The sequence below is a fragment of the Sturnus vulgaris genome, chromosome 2 (assembly GCF_052056855.1).
Source record: "Sturnus vulgaris isolate bStuVul1 chromosome 2, bStuVul1.hap1, whole genome shotgun sequence".
Taxonomy (NCBI): Eukaryota; Metazoa; Chordata; class Aves; order Passeriformes; family Sturnidae; genus Sturnus; species Sturnus vulgaris.
The window spans coordinates 90,371,884-90,391,172 of NC_142244.1; the positions used below are offsets into that span (position 1 = coordinate 90,371,884).

The following is a 19,289-nucleotide window of genomic DNA, read 5'->3' on the forward strand; positions in this document are numbered from 1 at the left end:
GGTGACAAATTTGCTATGTATTAGTCAGGTTGTCCAGAAACTTAATGCATTCCAATAAGGATTTATTTATTTTTTTAAGCTACCAGGACATAATGTACTCAAAAGTTAGGTGCATAATTTTAGGTACATTCAATTTATTTCCATTCATTGCACATCCTTATTAGAAAACTCTGCCATCTGAATATTATACTGCTATGCCAAATGTGCAATTCTATAAATCAGCCTGTGAGAGAGGGTGCCAGCCCTTCCTGATGATAAATACAGTGGCAGGAATCTACTTTGTTTTGTAGCATGTAAGACTGATTAATCCAAAGCTGTTTGCAAACTTAATTTCATACAGGATACCCCCACCCTTACAATCAGATTAACAAATCAAAGGTACATTCAGACTTGGAGACAGGTTGCCACTTAAGCGTTTCAGATACTCAGGCATTTGGTTAAACTAAGCTTGGATTAACAAGGTCTGACTATTTAAAGGGAGTTATGTTTAGGGGTTCTCTGTCTCCACCGATTTTGAATGCTGTGCTCATGGGGTAGTGCTGTCCAGTTTTAAGAGCTTACAGAGCTTTACAGCCTCCCTGCAAGCTTCATGAGCTTAACTGAAGATAAGTATACACAAACTCACCTTCCTAGAAAGACCTCTATTTATGTGAGGGGGAAAAAACCCAAACAAATCTTTTTATGCAGGGACTAAGCTGCATCTTTCCTGTCATCATTATACTTATTTTTATATAGTGAAATTTATTAGACTAAACCCCTTAATCATGTGGAATAGATGAAAGTGGAATCATTCAACACTGTCACCTTTTGTTGTCACTTGAGACTCTAGGAGTGATAGAGCATGATCAAATTATTTGTTAGGAGCAAGTCATGCCAACCAATTTTGCCTCAGTGGAAAGTAGATCTGTGAGGGTCTGGGTCAAAGTCCTTTTCTGGCTTTCTTTTGTGAATTTAAAAATAAAAAGTGATAACTTCTTTAGCTAATATTCCCAGAAGTGTTCCCTTACTAGCTGGAAGTGTCTAACTTTGTAACATAGAGAGACCAGATTTCCCATGGAGAAGTGAAGAAATGTGCAGCATCTCATCTCACATGGAGAACCTGAGTTCACTCACCATTGAGAAAAGGAGGCCACTGGAGGCCATCTTCTTCAGGATTCATGGTGTTGTCATGTGTAAGTGTAAGTGAACAATGGTTTAGTGACAACTGCTGCACTGAGGGTTTTTTGGTCAGTTGTGCTGGATTTGTCTGCAGTAGAGTTAACTTTCTTCTCAGTGGCTAGCATGGGGCTGTGTTTTGAGCACATGGCTGATGTTTTTGTTATGCTCACACAAGGCCAAACCCTCTTCTGCTTTCACACTGCCATGTTGGTGAGGAGACTGGGGGTCCATAGGACACTGAAAGGAGCCACATCACACACAGCTGACCCCAGCTGACCAGAGGGATATTCCAAACCCTGTGACATCATGCTCCGTGTATACAGAGGTACACAGGAGTGTGTTTGGAGTGATGCCATTTGTCTTCCCAAGTAGTTGTTGCACATGATGGGGCCCTGCTCTCGTGGAGATGGCTTAACACCTGCCTGCTCATGAGAAGCAGTGAAATAATTCCTTGTTTTTCTTTGCTGTGCGTGCAGCTTTCACTTTCCCTATTAAACTGTTGTTATGTCAATCCATGAGATTTCCAGCTTTTACCCTTTTTGATTCTCTTTCCAGTCCCACTGGTGAGGGAGCGGGTGAGTGGCTGTGTGCCACTTTGTGGATGTCTGGGTTTAAACCACAACAACTGTACAGGAGCTGATGCCAGTTAGAGGTGAGAAACAGAAACATGGATATGAGGCAGGGACTGTGGAAGGTTTCTGTAGTATAGTTTTATTAGTGTTGGCTTACATTCAGTCATTCAGCAAGAAACTCTTCACTTATATACAGCTGTATTGTCATAAGTAACTATATGTATTGTGTATCCAATCACTTCTAAGGAATAGAGACATTTAGCATTATAATTTCTTCAGCTGTTTCAGATCATAATAAAAGCTTGATATCCATTACACAGCAATAAAAATGCATTTTCAGAGCCTCTTTTTCATTTACTTATTTATTATTTTTTGATTTATTATTTCCACATTTAAAAGAAGATTGTAGTTCTGCAGAAAAGTCCAAGTGCCCTAGTGAAGGCGGGAAAGCCACAACTGATGCATGATGATGAAGCTGCATTTGGAGAGGAAGAATACACTCACATCAGATGAGAGTGTGGCAGATAATTCTTACCACATGTCCTTTCTCTAAACTATCTGCCTCTGGATAGGGACATTCAAATTGCCATGCATTGGTCCAAAATGAGCTATCCTTTGGCTGTACAGCTAACTGAACTCATCACAATCTAGTGTTATTTGCATGTAATTGCTCCCTAGTCAGTCAATAATTTACATCTTGACGATTCAGGAGAATGTTTGTTATATAAAATGAAGAGTTTCCTGAAAAATATGCTTATGAATTGTTTAATTTTCAACCCTTACTAATGAAGAAATGAAAGGTCAGGAGGGAAAAGGAGGGAAGAAAGAACTCAGGAATATTAGGAAACAATTTATAGAGGAGTAAATATAAGTGGTTTTAGTCTGCTATAATCTGGTGACTTTTCATTTTCCATCTTTCCTTAATTTAAGTAAAGAAAATACAATATGAGATCATGCAAGAATGGCTGAATATATGTTTATTTTCATTTACTAAAAAGTGAAAGTAGCACTTATGATAGGTTCAATTGAAATCCCAGTTGCTTTTACTCCCTCCTCCCAAATCTTTACAATAAATACATATTTTATGTGTGAAAGTACTTTGCATTTATGAGATTAGAGAAGATTTAGAGATATATCTGCAAAAGAAAGTGTGAGTGTTAGAAAGGCTGAGTGGCCTGTTACTTGTAGTACATACAGGTCCCCTTTCAAAAATGTTTTCTCTTTTTTGCTTATGAAGAGATTGAGGAGGACTGTCAGAAAGTCAAGTCCTACTATAGCTTCCGTTCTAAATTATTCCTGAAATCTTGCCACTTCTATTTAATGGAGAAAGAACTACAGTGGGATTAAAGTGTCTGGGCTTCCTTTCGATAGTACATCCTGCAATGTCATGCTTTCATTTGTATCAAAACTCTTTACTGTCTGAAAATTAAATTAAATCTGAAATTTAGATTTTTGCCTCAAGAAATGAAATTTTCCTATGTATTTACCTCTGAACCCCACAGAGTTAAGGAAGGAACCAATAATTTATTTTATTTCCTATGAAAGCTATTTTAGGTCGTTGACTACTGCATGGATGTTTTCTGTAGCATCAGTGTTAGCACTGTAGCCACTCCTCACTATTCATCTGCAAAAGCCCCACATGCCTGACTCACCTGCTCTTTTTTAGTGTGACTTCAGTGGATGAGTTTTGCAAGTGACAAAATCTGTTCTGTGACAAGGAGAGTACCAAAGTCTGTGTTTTCTCACAAGATTTGTCTAAATCAGAAAACTGTTCCACTTAGATTCATGGTTGGACTGACCTCTGCCTGTCCTTCTTCCTGCATGCATTCCCTGTCTTTCCCCCTCACTTATATTTATATAAACAGTTTCAGTGAAGGAACCTACAAATGCAAACACTGACAATTTGGTCTACTTAAAATTCAGTGGCTAATAAAGTTCAAAATAGTATGCGGCTCTAGGGGCTTGTTAGCAATGCACAGGTTTAACACAGGTCTCCCTTCCTTTCCTGGACTCAAAAGTTAACACTTAAATGATGATTAAAACAAAACAAATGCAAACCAGAGCCAGTTGCAGTTGTTCTGATTAACATTAACAATTGCTATACAAACAATTAGTAGGAAAAGACTGCAACATCAGTTCTGTTGGCAGGAGAAGGAACAGTCATGGCCAATCCAATCCAATTAAACCATGTCTCCACTATGCAGATGAACAGCAAAAGTGAAAATCAGAATATATCAATACATTGTCTTTCTCAAGGCACTGTAGATGCAGAGGAGATCCCAGGAGGTACAGAGGCACTATGAGGAAGAAAGGATATATGGTGAGAAAACTACCCCATAGATTGAAATGGGTGCTCTGAAGCCAAATATCTTAGAGAATTAACATAGGTCCTTCACTACTGATAATGATGTGTAGTAACATCTGAAATGCCTGTCTCAAAAGAACTTTTGAAATTTCAGAATTATTGTCAGCCAGAATAAAAACAAAGAATTGAGATTTCTGAGAATTTTAAGAAATTAATTTTTTAGCACCCACACGCAAGCTTCTTAAAAAACATGAATATAAATTTACAGAAGTACTTTGTTACTAGCCTGACTATTTTTCTACATGATTTATAAAATATCAAAATGAAATTACATGACTCTAATAAAATTCTAAAATTTCCATAATTTTGTATGAAAGATTTAAATGGTATTCAATATATTCTACTAGAATATGTTGACTTTACTGAGTAATTTTCAAGTGGATTTTTTTTAAAGCCAAACCACTGCTATAACTTAATGCTTCCTTATTTTTGAATTCTCCAAAATGAAATTTCTGAAATTCTTTGAGTTTTCAGTTTGACACAAATAAATAACAAACCTGCAAGATACACACAAAAAAAAATATAATTTCGAATGATCTCTAATTCTGCTAGACATATGGTTGGATCCTAAACCATATACGTTTCCTGTTAGCAAAACACAATATCTCTTGATTATCTATGGTATCATTTATAGAGTGATGAAGTGATAGTACTTGTTTCTGAAAAACCTGTCTTGTTCTAATTAAGTATTACCTTTGTAGGGCCCTCTTACACACTTTATTTACTCAAGGTTTTAAGGCATAGCATTCTGAAATGCAGAGTAATATAAATATATATTTAAAAAGCAACACATCAAAAAGCTCAGAGGAGACGCAAGAATTCTCTTCCCCTTTGGCTTATAACTAAAAAGAAAATGCTGGACTGAAATGTACCTTGCATTTTTTACAGAGAAACCTCCTGAAAGCACAAAAAGCAGAAATATATTTTACAAAATCAAAGTTAAAAAAAACCTAAATAAACAAATAAAAAAAGCAGGACAGAGCAAGAGAATACACATTAGGTATATTCTTCAGCTTAGGAAGAGTAACTTTAAGTTCTTGTATTAGGTGAAAGTTCTCAAAGCTCATATTGTTATTTTCTCCCGGGGCACTGCTTACTGACAGATTCAACATGCAGGCTGCATTTCTGCTGGATTTGATAAAAATACAATTAAAATTTCGTACAAGGGGGTACGCCAAATTGGCCTGCATCCTAGAACCCACTCCAAGCAAAACCTTGAGGAATATATTGTACAAGAAAAGGTCTGTCCCCTGGGATTACCTCCCACTTCCTTTAACCTGATATTTTGCTCATCCTATTATGAGATTCCTCAGAGGGGTGAAACACTAGATTGCCTCATTAAGACTCATCATTTACAAGATGTTGACAAACGTTGGCATTTATCCTGTTGTCATAACAAATGTGAGAAAATGACCACTTGGCAATAAGTGATTCTATGCAATTGCAGGTTGTAAAATACAAGAATATGGGGGTGGGGGGTAGGGGGTAGTCTGTGGATAATAATGTATTAGTATCACTATGTAGCATCTCTGAGCAGTTTCTCAAGGCATCGTAATAAATCCAGGCGAAATAAATAATAATGGACAGCTTCTTTTTATAGTTTTCCACATGTGCAACCCAAACATTAATTAGGAAAAATGAGAGAACAGTTTTAAACACAACATAATAATGAAACAGTTATTATTATCTTACTGGATATCTCATCATGAGTACCCAGCAACCATACTGTCCTTGCTGACAGCCTGAAAACTCTCTGAACTCTGTTTGCCTACAGCTCTCGTCTGCCCCGAGGCTGATGACAGCATGGCCTTTGTTAACGAGGGTCATCTTGCCCCCTTGGTGTTAATGGTATGTGAGGTCATCACAGGAGCAGATCCCACAGCAGAGATTGCTGAGACAGGTTTGGGTGTGACAGAACTGCTCTCCTGAGTCCATGCACAAGGGATGAAGTGGAAGTTTTCTTCCTTTGGCAACACTGAGAGTGTGGTCACAAGGTAATCCTGTAGGCAAAAGTATATCTTGGAGACAGAATCATCATCCATAAAATCAGACAAAGATAAATGTGGAGATGTAAATACCTAAAAATGGATGCAGTCCTTATCCTTCAAGCTAGATTTAGGAGTTCCCTGTTTAGCTGAAGGACCTTGAATCCTGCAAGTACTTCAGTCTTCTCAGATGTCCCAGGTTCTGCTTCTGAATAGACATCTCAATTTTGACCTTTTTTAGAAAGTTGACACCTCTAACTATTGTTTTATTGCAGCTAAATCAAAACAGAAGCAACAACTGATTATCTTAATTATAATGGCTTTATTAACAGACACTGACTGTCTTGTGAGATGAAACCAGTGATAATGCTAACAGAATCAAAAGTGACAATAACTTGTTTGCCAAGGGTAGTGACTTGCAGGTGGTTGGTAATTCCATCCTACTTGACTAATACACTGCCTGAAACACTGCTGTTGTGGTGGTTGTATGGCTCTAAAAGGGACAAGGAAATTGCCTTGTCATCAGAATTTACAGTCACTGATTTCATAGTATCTAAATCCTAATTGGGAAATTCAAAAAGTGGCATGTAATTCATTGATTCCCATTTCTGTCATTAATCATTATTGCTCATTTCATGTTTTTGATTATTTGATTTGATTTATGTATTTGTGAGTTATTTAACTCATAGGGAGAGTTTAGGCCTGTTGGAAGATGATACCCTTTGAACCATGTCTTCAGTTGAGTACTGATGCTCCTATAATACTAAAAAAGGAAAAATGAGAGCTCTGAGGGAATCCTCATATTCTTTGGAGCACACTATACTTTTGAAGTAAATACTTTTCAACACTTAATCTTTTTGCTAGCCATGTCAAATTTCTGTCTGGTGTAAGGGACTTTAGCCTTTAATATAAAGGGTCTCCTAATCTTCTCCTCAGCTGCAGTTACTCCTTGTGTCATGGACTCTCTCAAATCTAGCCCTGAATCATTTAGATGATCCCGTTGAACATTTGTTGCTGCTCTTTTAGATCTGGAGGCATCTTATATATGGTACGATGTTTTCCCAATCAAAACACCCTAGAGTGTGGGCTTATCATGCTTTCTCCTTGCCTTTGTACTCTTCTATTTTGTTTATAGTATTTTTAATTGAGTCCTGGACTCCCAATCTGCACTCATTAAACACAGAGCACATAAACACTTGTAAAGTAACAATTAAGTCACAGCCAGGTAGTGGTATTTTCCTCCCTGCTGACTTTACCTCAGCTGAATACAATTCATTAACATTTCCATAGCTTTGGTTACCCCATATCGGAATTTAAGTCTGTATTTGCTTGCCTATTCTTGCTTATTTCCTAGTCTAAACACTGCTGCTCCTTTGTTTTTGTCAGACATACAGTGCTACCTCCATGCACCTGCCTACAAGCAATGGGGTCTGAATGCCCCACCTTCAGTGTTTCCAAATGGACTCAAATATTTACCTGTGATCCAAAATATTTTTTCTTGCCTTGGGCAAAACTAAATGCACTCACAAAGTTACATGCAGAAATACATGCAGTATTTACCAATTACTTCACTGTAGAGCCCAAATGAAAGATGACCAACATTATTATTCCAATAAATATAGTTATCACCGTCTCAAACAATAAGACCAGTTGGAAAGCTGGTTCCTGTAGAGTGTTGTGTCTAATGATCTGCTCATGATGAACAGACTGTTGCCACGGATGTGTTTGAGATCACCTTGTTGAGGTGGACTTCTCAATCAGTTTTAGGAATTGGATGTACATTTGTATCTCTGATGCACTAGCTTACTACTCCATTGAGAGTGACTTTTTAAAGGTATAAGGCTGTACTGTGGAGAGATATGAAGGTGAGTTCCACACCTGAAAAACTATCATGCACAGGTATACATCATGAGCTATACAGCCAGCTTTCTGTAGAGATCCACATCAGTATATCTGCATTTTTTCTCTGCAGACTCATGAAGATGCAGACGGTCATGGTACAAGATTGTTCATATATCTACATGGCATAGCATCTAAGGATTTAGGAATACCTAGAGATGCTGGGAACTATAAAACATACTGAAATGTTTCACTCTTTTGAAAGAAAGTTTTGCAGAGTAAAGATGGGTGAGAATTTGATTGTGTTTTGTCCTTGGAAAAAATTAAAAACTTGCAAATAATTTTTCACTAATTTTGTAAAACAAAAAAACATCAGCCCCCAAAAGAGCAAGTTTTCTCTGGATATTTTCTTCTATAGCTGTGTGAAGCTTAAAGCTAGTGTCTGTTTATGTCCATAGAAGAGCTTCCATTGAGCATAGAAGGAGCAGGTGTCAGTCCTCTGTGTCCTACCAACACACCTGAAGCAGATGTTCATAACCATACAGTGCTATATGCCCTGTTTGTGCCTCATTGCTAATTCACCACAAAGTCATCTTTGTCTTCTAACACACCCTACGTCAAGTAACAGCCACGCACCTCTCTGATTTTCTTTTTGAACTCGTATGCTTATCTAGCAATCGTCTATAAATAAAGGATAATGAACAAAAATGAATTTTGCCAATATGGACAATGAAAATACTGAAAACCAGTTTGCCGACACTAAAAAAAAGTTAATTGACCATCTGGAAGTATGTGAAAACTTTTGTGAATGTGGTATAAAAATTGAACAAGATCTTTTTCCTTGAATATACTAGTTTGTTAAATAATGCATTTGTCTTTCTTTTTCACCCTGAATTGTTTATATTTATCATTCAGAGTGAAAACCAGTTCTAATGCCCGTGGCACTTGCTTCTACAGTTCTTCCTGTACATACTTGATACAGTATTCCTGTACACTGTAGCTTGTGCAATTTTCCATATGAGCATATTCATAATAATAACAATACATTCTTCTACTGTAATAATAAATATGAATTAGAACTGTGGTTAAATCTGGTAGGGTATAATTATAGGTTGCCCCGGTGAACTAAATTTCAGTGGGGTTTGGTTCTATGGTTTAGGATAGTCTCCATTAAATATAGGAAAACCCAGTTAATTAATTAGCCCTTAGTGTTAAATGAGTTTTTTAAGCCTGAGAGACAAGGGGAATGTGGGATTTGTGGGGACTTGACAGTGAACGTTTAATGATGTTAAACCCAAAGTGACTGTTAATATAGGCTCTGGTACCTGAGAATCGGAAATACAGTCAGACAGATAAATGCAAATAAAGCACTGAGGTTTAACAGGAAATGAAGAATAATCATTTTCTCTGGATATTCAGATTATATTTGTATGATTTAAAATCTTTTATGGTTAAAAATGCCAGTGCCAGGATCCCTCATTCTCTGGCCATACAGAAGACACTAAGAGTGACAGGAACTGTTATGCAAAAATGTGAGTTGACTTTTTCTGAGCATTTATGTTGTTCTTTTCCTACATAGATTTCCACCATGTGGAAAAGCTTCTTATGAAGAATTGTCCTTGGACAAGGGAGGCTTTATACTGCTGTCTTTCTTCACATAACTTTCTTGTGGGGCAATCTCAGCGAGGCTCAGTCCTGGGCTGTGTCAGAAGCCACCCTAAGGTTTCTCTGCCTGGTGACACTGTAAGCCTGGCTGCTATTTTTTCTGCTGAGTGGACTTTTAGCCTCCTGGGGGGGCCTCACCTCCATGTGTTATAACCTTTTCATTCTGACTCCTGTCCTATCTTACCCACCCAGTGAACTTACCAAAAGTGGATAATGTACTAGTGTAGATTGTCAGGGCTCTGAGGGCAACACCAGCCCTTCCTGGTCCTGCCTACCACCCTTGAGCTCTTTGCACCCTGCCCAGGGCCCCATGTCACACCCCAGGGCAGTCAGTTCCACTGCAGTGTGGTCTTCAGCTCCCCACTGCCCTGGCCATGTTCCCTGCTGAGACAGGTCCTGTCGCAGCCCCAAGTCCTGGCCCCTCCCCACAGTCCTGCCTGCCCATCCTGAGCTATGTCTTACCCAAGCTTCCTTCAGTAAGGCTGATCTTGACCCCCAGATCACCAGCTGTGAGCTGATGTTTTGGCCTTACCCTTGGATTGACCTTGGCACCTGGTTTCCCAGCTGGCCCTTGCTGTCCTCAGAAAGAGATCATTCTCACCCCCAGTGAGTATAATCACATTGCTTTGCTTTATTCTTTATTCACTTCTTTCCGTTTGTACACATTGCATTATCACAGTACTCTTGGGAGTCATTTATGGCCAAATACTGGCATACATACAGAATGAAATGCATCCTCTCTAACTTTCTGCATCTACAAAGTAGCTGTCTCCATCTTGGTTGGTAATAGAATCATAGAATCACAGAATCATGGAGTGGGTTAGAAGGGCCTTTAAAGATCATCTTGTTCCAACCTTGCCATTTCAGTCTAGATTACCTTCATCTTCAGTGGCAATATGACAATATTTCATTTATCTGGCCTATATCATCAGTTTACACTGGTACACAAAATGTAGCATTGTCTAGCTGGTATGAGGGTGAGTGGGCAGCATGTAGAGGGTCTAAGCTCTTCTATGCTGCTTCTACACTCCCTCAGTCACTTGAGGCTGCACTACATAAGGAGCCTGGAAAACAGCACATGCATTCCCAAAGTGGGGAGTTATGAGTAGCTCCCTGACAGCCACTTCTCCCTATACTGAGTTCAATCCTTTGTGATTTTTTATTTCCATTTTCGACTTGAACCTTATGCTAATTCTGTGCATCATGGGTAGTAGGCTTTATATTTTTGTTTTATCAGTTTGGTGGAGGGACAGTGATCAGGGACCTCTTGAGATGACAGTCTGTCAGACTGTAAATCAAGGAGGATCTCTCCCTTAGCAGCCATAAAGATTAAACAGACTAATGAATCAATGTTTTAGACCATCCACTCTGGGGAGCCTTCACTTAAGTCCCAGTACTGTTGGTCAGGTCAGGAAACGCTCTTTTCTGTCAAATGGTAAGTTTCCCTATGTGATAGTGTTCCTTCATCCTCCTTTGTGCAAGCTGTAAAAACCTGACAGAGGCAGATGTCAATCCATACTGTTGTGACACTTCCTCGTTCAATTCTAAAACTTTGTGAGGGATTTCACCATCCAGTAACTGGCAAGAGAGAAGAGACTGTGTTCGCTAGTTTTGCAGAAATACATTTAAAAGTTCGTCTTTTATTTTTCCTATAATTAGGAAATATTTTCTCTTGAAGAATGACCTGTTTATAACCATCCCCTCTCCACAAAACACCCAACCCTTATGTTTTTTGTTTTGATGTTTGATGTCTCAAGGGCACTTTACCTGAATCTTTGTTCAGTCTCTTAAAACTAATAATACCACATGCATAATTTTATTCTTAAACACCATGTTTTTTTTAAGCTAAATCTTTATGGACGTACTGAATCCTGTTAAATTTGGCAACAGTTCAGTGATACTGAAATGGCCATAAATTACAGCATATGCACTTTGAAGCAGATGTTCTGTCCATCTCTCTGACAACTGAAGTAATGATATTTAAAATGACCCTCATGCCATTAGAAAATCATGATTTAATGCAGAGAATAAGATAGTCTTGTTGATTTGTATTACACTGAAGGAACATACCCTAATAAAATATATATTTTTTAAAAGAAGTTGTTTTATGTAAATAATTTGTTAGAGATTTTTTAGCGCAACAAATATTTTCATGATAGGTTTTGAGAATCAACATTTTGTGTGCAAGAAATACTCAAAATAATAAATGCACTTCATTCAACATCTCCTCAGTTATAATTTTTCTTACTTGAACCAGTAAATGAATAAGCTTGTCTTTGTTTTGATACTGTTTAAAAACACAGACCTGTAATGCAAGAGATTCAGTGATGAAATAGAAAAATATATGACTACATAAAAAATGGCACTGCCCAGATGGTCCTATATAGAAGTTCTGATCTGAGTACTCACTAATTAAAGAGAAGGTGATTGGAATCTAAATCTATGTTCTAATTTTTTATCTGACCCTTATCTACACATGAGGGACATGAACACATTTCATTTTTGAACATAACCCAAAAAAGCACTTAAGCAGGTGCTTAACTATAAACTGATGTTTGACTCTTACTACCATAAGTAGAGATGATTTCCTGAATGTGGACCATGGAGGATTTTTAAGGCTAAGTCCTAATTTTGCCAGATAAGGGAAACTGATCATGATTTATGAATATGAACCTATTTTTCCTATGATGATATTAAGATTTCAGGCATTTTATGTCCATGGAAGCACAAAAATACTTTAAGATGCACTAAAATATTTTCGTGAACGGCATATGACTTTTCTGCAAGATAACCCACTTTACTGTGGTTCTTCTACCCCCTTACAGAATTACTGTGTTTTTTGGTTGAGAGAAAATTGCAGTCTGCAGAACTTATTATTTTGTTCCATTTACGTATATGTGTAAATCCACTATTGGAGAAAGATAAAATGTTACTAAACTGAACTTGAAATAGTGAAGCTCACAGTTTATTCAACAAGAAAATCTCTGTATTTTGCTTAAATATCATCTGAAATATAGAATGAACATTAGCCAAGGAAACAGGCAAAAAAATCTTAAAACTGGTGCATGTCTTTTGTGACAATCAGCATCACAGTGCCTGTAGTGGGTAAATAATCTAGACTCATAATTTTTTACCCTTTTTAACTTTAATTTTTTGCCATGGCATGCAGACTTCTAATCAGTGATTTGTTTATTGAGAAAAAACTCCACCAGCAAGCGAGAAACTTAAAAGTAAACACCTACAAAAAATGGGATTTCTTCCTGATCTGGGCTCATGTTAAGCCAAATCTCTCCTCCCTGCCTTCCTGATCACTTTTTCCTGCATTTTTGCCATGGATTACACTCAGACATCCCAGTTCCTTAGATGAGGGAATGTGTGGCCCAGAAGGTTTTGAGTTGTGTGCTTAATTGTTTCTGTCTGCTTCTCTTCACTTGTTAATGATTCTCCTCTGCCCCAGCATGGGTCAGCAATGGCAGCGACACTAAGGGTGCCCTCACTCTGATAGAGTCACCCAGTAGTAAAGGATGTCCCTGCCCACAGCTGCAGTACCTCAGGAATGCCCCTTCCCTGCATTTGGGAACTATTTGCATGGTTGTCCACGACTGCAGTCCTTGGCAGGTCACCCTCCATCGTGGAGTGCCTCCTTCCTAGAATATCTCTCCAGCCATGTCCTCAGCAGCCTCTGGCTCTGCATGTCTCCAATCACATGTCCCCAAGGACATCTCCCCGTGTCTTTCATGCCCCTCATGACTGCAGCTTTCCCATACATGTCAGAGCTGGGGTGTGGGGTGCTCCCCTGAAGGGCTGCAGATTTGAACACCTGGTGGTTTTCAGCCTGCTGGCATCAGTTTGAGAGCTGGCTCAACCTGTCTGTCACCATCACAGGACAGCTTGTAGCTGCTTCCCACACAGTGCACCCTGAGTTTGCTACCCAAACACTGGCAATTATGCTCTAGGCAGTGAGCCTTCCATCAAGATCTTTCTTCCTGGGAGAAGGCTTTGGCTCAGAGGTGTGAGAACACTACAAAAACTCATGACCTTGACCTACAGGTAAAGGCTCATCAAAAAGCAAAAGGGAAGCAATTCTGATGCTATAAATTATTTTATACTCAGGGGCACTTTGAGTCAGGGGAGCCCATCTTCAACACAATTCATAAACTTCACTAAACCCTTTTTTTTTTGTAGATGACTTTTAATAGTGGCATGCAGCAGGGATAAAAAAGCAGAGGTTTAAAAGAAAAATACACAAACCAAGACCAGCAGGAAGATTTTTACTGAAATTCTCAATGCATAACAAGTCTCGTCCTAGAGCAACAAACCAAAATACCTAAAAAGATTCTTAAATATTTTAATACTTAAAGAGATTTCTTTTCTAGTTTACTAATAATCAACTCTTACACAGTTCCTATTCATGCAACTGCCTGTGCAGTAGTATCAATGGGGCTTTCACTGCCTGTCCCCATGCTTGCAGAGAAAACATGCAGCAACTTGACCTGAGAATGTAATTGGTAGCACAGAAGAAACTCAAAACCTTCAGGACAATGACCATAGTTTTTGCATTTCCAATGTGTGACAACATAGCATTCTCATCTTCGTACTGTCTTCAGTACTTTACTTTTTTTTGTTTTATTTCATATTGTTCTGAACTTATGTTATTTTACACTTATATACACATGTTCACACAACTCTACTATAAATTTTATCTGATACTATCCTAGCTAAAACACATGAAAGCTCCCACTGTGTATGCTAGTTAACAGAGCACCTTTCTCAGAACGCCTGAGAAAGGAAGTACACAATGAAAGGGAAGAAAGGCAGTCACAGCACAGCAAACTGTTCAGAATCATCTCTCCACTGGTGACTACTGACTTTCTGTCCTCTCCAGACTGTTCCTGCTCACAGCCTTGGTGGCCATTCAGTCCCTCTGACGAGTCCTTGTGACAAAACCAAAAATTTAATGGCTCACAGTACATCTGAAAGTCCAGGTGCAGGGTTTCTGTTTCTCTTGCAGGAGTTAAGCCTCCATGCAAAAGAGCAAGGAAAAAAAAGTCTCTTTCATGAGATCCCTGTCATGAGCCTTAATTCTTGCCTTCTTTATGACAAGAGCAAAAGGAACTAGACTGGACTGTTTTTTGTTTTATTAAACCAACAAGAACTTGTCAAGCAACCAGCTTTGGGAGGGCCAGTACTGTAGCTCCTCTGCTTACATGTGAGGGAGAATATGTAAACAACAGCTGGGGAAAAAAATAATAGAAAAAAGAATGTCTTTATTAAACTTTCAGACACTGTTAGCATCAAAGATAAGTGAACAAGGCAGGATTTCCTGAATCAAATAATGAGCTACAGTAAATACAAAAGATCAAACGAAGGATCACAAAACTTTTTTATGCCTCCTCTGTATCTCATAAAGAATTCCGCTACTTCCATAAGTACTGCATGAGATTTAAGAGTTCAACTTTTAATTTTAGTCTACAGGAAAATCTCAAACTTCTCTAGGGAGACAGAGTAGATGAACAAGTGGATGATTTTTAACAAAAATGTACGTGTGATTAATACTCCTATTGCCACCAATGGGCATGTGCAGGTTTTAAGAAGTGATGGGAGTGCATTTAACAGCCTTAATGGTGACTATAGCTGCCTCTATTTACACCATTGCAACAGCTGCTGCCTAACTGGACTGTTGATCCTTGCTGTGGAAAAGGCTTTTCCTCTTTCCAAGGCAGAGCAGCTGGGAGAGTATTCCTCTGAAGTTTAACACGCATTGAAGCCACAAAACAGTTCCACTGGTGTCGAATGACCATAGTGCCAAATACTGAAAATTTTCAAGTCATCAGAAAGTAGATAATGAGATTCTGGTCCTATTAAATCTTATGGGAATGCTATAATTTTACTGGAGCCAGGTTTTCACCTGTATTGTAAAATGAAATCCCAATCAAATTATTCTAGGAAAGTTAACTGTTGATTACATTACTGTATTCATTAATGTCTCTATTAATCTTCCTTTCACAAGATAGGAATCAAATAATTAAATATTACACATTTGTGTTTTAGTGAAATGCAAAGGAAAGGTAAAGACAGGATTTGAAAAGTAAAGATATTTCAAGTTTAAAGAACCATGTGATCTGTATATCACTGCATGAAGAAAAAAAAGATAAGGGGCCATATCAAAGATCTGTAATTGGATTAGAAAATGATATAATCATATGGTGTCTTTATTCTTTAGATTAAGCCATTGTCTACCAGAAATAAGGGGAAAAAAAGAACAGGAATTAAAAGGACAGAAAAAAAAGGGAAAGAAATCTGTCTTCTATTTTTCCTAAAACAAGACAAAATAAATCAAGGAATATTCAGAGACTGGAAGATGGGACAACTGGATACTGGCAAAAGCCATTTACATCTCTCTCTCAAGCTATATTTTGCATTCACGCTTTTGATATTTTAATTAAGTAACTCTGATTGCTAACCTCCAGCCTCACTTAGAGTAGCACCATACTAGCTCTGTCAGCTGGGATTACTGCACATTATATTCCATAATTTTTTCCAGGCTCTGGAGGATAAGAATTACCAAAGCTGCACTGTCATTGTGCATGTGATTAGTAATAATCATGGGCATCTGGGAGAGCATCCAGTAAGAAACCACTCGAAGAGCTGGAGTCTTCAGGTGAATTTATCTTTTGTTACTTCATACACGTTAAACAAAGCACTAGGTAACACGAGGAGGAAGTCTAGGTGTAGAGGTGAAGACCAGATTGCCTCCAGCAGACTGTCCTAGAGGATGCCTACCTGTGTACTCCCTCCAGCAACAGCATTGGTCTGCAGTGCCTCACTCTCCTGACAAACCTGGTTGGGACTGACCACAAGGAGGTGATGAGAGCTCATATGAGATCAGAGAGAGCAAGAGAGGCTGTGGTCATCATGAGGGTGGTCCTGGCTGTCCTGTTAAATTGCAGAGGCCTGGGGACCAGGGATCTTAAACCTGGCTATGAGCTGAAGGTTGCACGTGAAAGCGAAGCTGCCTATGAAGTAGGATGAATGTAGTTCGGAGCTGAGTAGTAAAGAAGCTATGGATTTGTATTCTTGGTTTGGAGAGCTGTATGGAGGATAGCTAGAGGATGTGGATCTTGCCACATGATTTTGAAAGGTGACTCCAAGAAGCAAAACATTTGCCCTTTAAGCTCTGTAAGTATATGACATGAGTAACAGAGAAAAACAAATGTAAGCTGGACCATTCCTGCCAAAGCACATTCTTTGGAGAGCAAATCCTCCTTTAGTGAAAGCTGACCCTCCTGGAAAGGCTGAAGATGTGGAGATCATTCTGCATTAAGGAGGCACTGTTAACCAAATACATAAATAAGCTGAAAACCACAAGAACAAAATCTCACTGTTTCCATATGTGTCTTGGCTATGTACATTTTGTGGTTGTGCTGATGAAACTGCTGCATATTATATGAAGTCTGTTAACTATGAGTTGGATATGAGCGTCACCACATTTCTTGTTGATTTTGACACAGTCCATGAAACCACCCAAAACGACAGCCCTGAAAGGATGCCTAAGAAAGTTGTCACTTGTTTCAATTGGTAAGTTCCACATTGCCTCTGTGGGAAGTAGGGGAACATAGTAATAGAAAGAAAAGTATCCCCCATATGCAAAGACAGAAAAACACAAGCTGGCAAGTTTCGATCCTATTACAGAGGCATAACTGTAATTGTTCCAGCAAAGTGATGTTAACTACTGAAGAGGGACAGGAGCTCTCCAGAAACTCAGAGTCTGTCATGGAGAATGTTCATAATAAGAGAAATAAGCCAACTTGTGCATTTACTTGGATATGACATCACTGACAGCCAATTAGAAAGTTCCACTTGTGTCATTTCATAATAAAGAAAAGACTATTCAGCACTCACTGCATCAAAGAACACATGTCACAGAGATTTGCACAGAAATGGGTTGATTAATTTTTAATGAATTATACCAGGAGAAGCTTCCTTGTATAAATTGCTGTGAGAATACCAGCGATAACCCATGCTTGAATAAAGAGTTTCTATACATGTGGATTCTACAACTACAGACACACTGAGCAAAATTGAACTAAAAATTGTGCTACTCACCCTAATCTATCCAGTTCATAGCAGCAGTAAAAGCAGCGTGGGGTGCACAGTAGTGCAGGTTTTAAAGACCATTTTATTCACTGGAAGTGTGCCCCGTAACTAGCAGAATGCTTTCCCACTGTCTTTGTTTTCACTTCAAGAGTGGATGTCACTCTTGAAAACAGGCCTTTGCTGAACATTGCCAGGTCTCAGCACAGCTTTTAAATTCTATAATGCACCCTACAAGCTTTCACATTTTGTGACTGAATAGCCTTTTCTTTCATGGGATCAGTCAGCTGATACACAGACTAAACAGAGCATCCCTCTGGACCAAAAATGTGCTATAAAATGACAATGTTTGTATTTCAAGGTGTGTAGAGGGAAAAGGCATTTCAATAATGATGTTAGGGAAACACCAGCTCTACATGACCTGTGGAAAAGAAAGGTAACTGACCCACTGTGGAGTGAGGCATGGAGCTCAGGTGCTACTGTCCATGTGTTTCTAGACAAATAATCTTCAGACTCACAGCAGACCTTTCATACTAGTCATGGATATTCTTGTCTTTGTGCAGGAGGTGTCAAAAGCAATACACACAAATAAGACTTTCTTAAAATTATCACCATCAAAGTGCATCTCTTTGAAAAGTGAGCACATCCAGAGTTTGGTTGATTTCCAGCATATATGATTCCTTTCAAGAGTTTGAGACCACCCAGATTTCAACATGAAGCAAAGGTATTATGAATTCTGAACTAACTTTTGATTTAAGCTAATGAAAGGCATGCAGTACTGACTTGATAGTTTGAACTTAAAACAGTAAAGACGGATCTTTTTATCTGTTCCATACAAGCTTTCGTTGTATAATAGTAAATCTATATGTGACCTTAGTTTCTACAAAATCAAAGGTATCAGGCACCTTCCTTAGTCCATGCTATACTAAGCCTACTCAGGTTATTCTAGTCTGCTAATAGCGGTTTAGAATTGGGATCTAGACTGTTGAAATGCAAGGAAAGTGTGAACAAAAATTCTTGTGTGCTTTTGATATTGAAATGAACTGTGTAAAACCAGGGTGCTTATAGTTTCCTTATATAAAATCCTATATTAAAGAAAATACATTTCTAAAATAGAGTGAACTGATTTTAAAACAGTTTTGTGCATTTAATATTTAGAGCAAGTGCCTGAAAAGCATTTTCTCTTTAAGTTCCTTGTCATATATGTTCAGGATTCATTATGTTAGTTGGAGGCAACCAGGTGAATTTCCTCTGACTGTTGTTCGTGCTGATCAAGGAATGCCAACGAATAGTGAATTTTTATTTTAATTGATATGACTGGAATGAGCTGCCACTCTTCTTTGCATATGAACATATCTCTGTATGGAGATTTTGGTTACATTTTGTGCTCAGAATAATTTAGGATTAAAGGAAGAATTGTGGGTTCAAATACAGGAAGAGTTTTCTCATTAATATATTTTATTCCTGTATCTAGCACTGCCATAAATCAGAGAGGGAATACCTTAGAGTGGCAACTGTAGAAAACAGAAGAAAAAAGGTCTCATTAAAATTAATGCATAGTAGTCTATAGGTTAAATTCAAAGCCAACAGGGTCTCAATGTATTGGAGCTG

At 38.3% G+C, this 19,289-nt stretch overlaps 1 long non-coding RNA gene across 1 annotated transcript in view; it reads right to left on the minus strand.

Annotated features, from left to right (window-relative positions):
• LOC148224892 (uncharacterized) overlaps nt 1–17,738 on the minus strand; it is a 94,850-nt gene extending 77,112 nt beyond the window's left edge. Inside the window, exon 1 of the long non-coding RNA XR_015801990.1 lies at nt 17,691–17,738. This is a non-coding gene — a long non-coding RNA (uncharacterized LOC148224892). The remainder of the gene's footprint in view (nt 1–17,690) is intronic.
• Nucleotides 17,739–19,289: the final 1,551 nt, after the last annotated feature.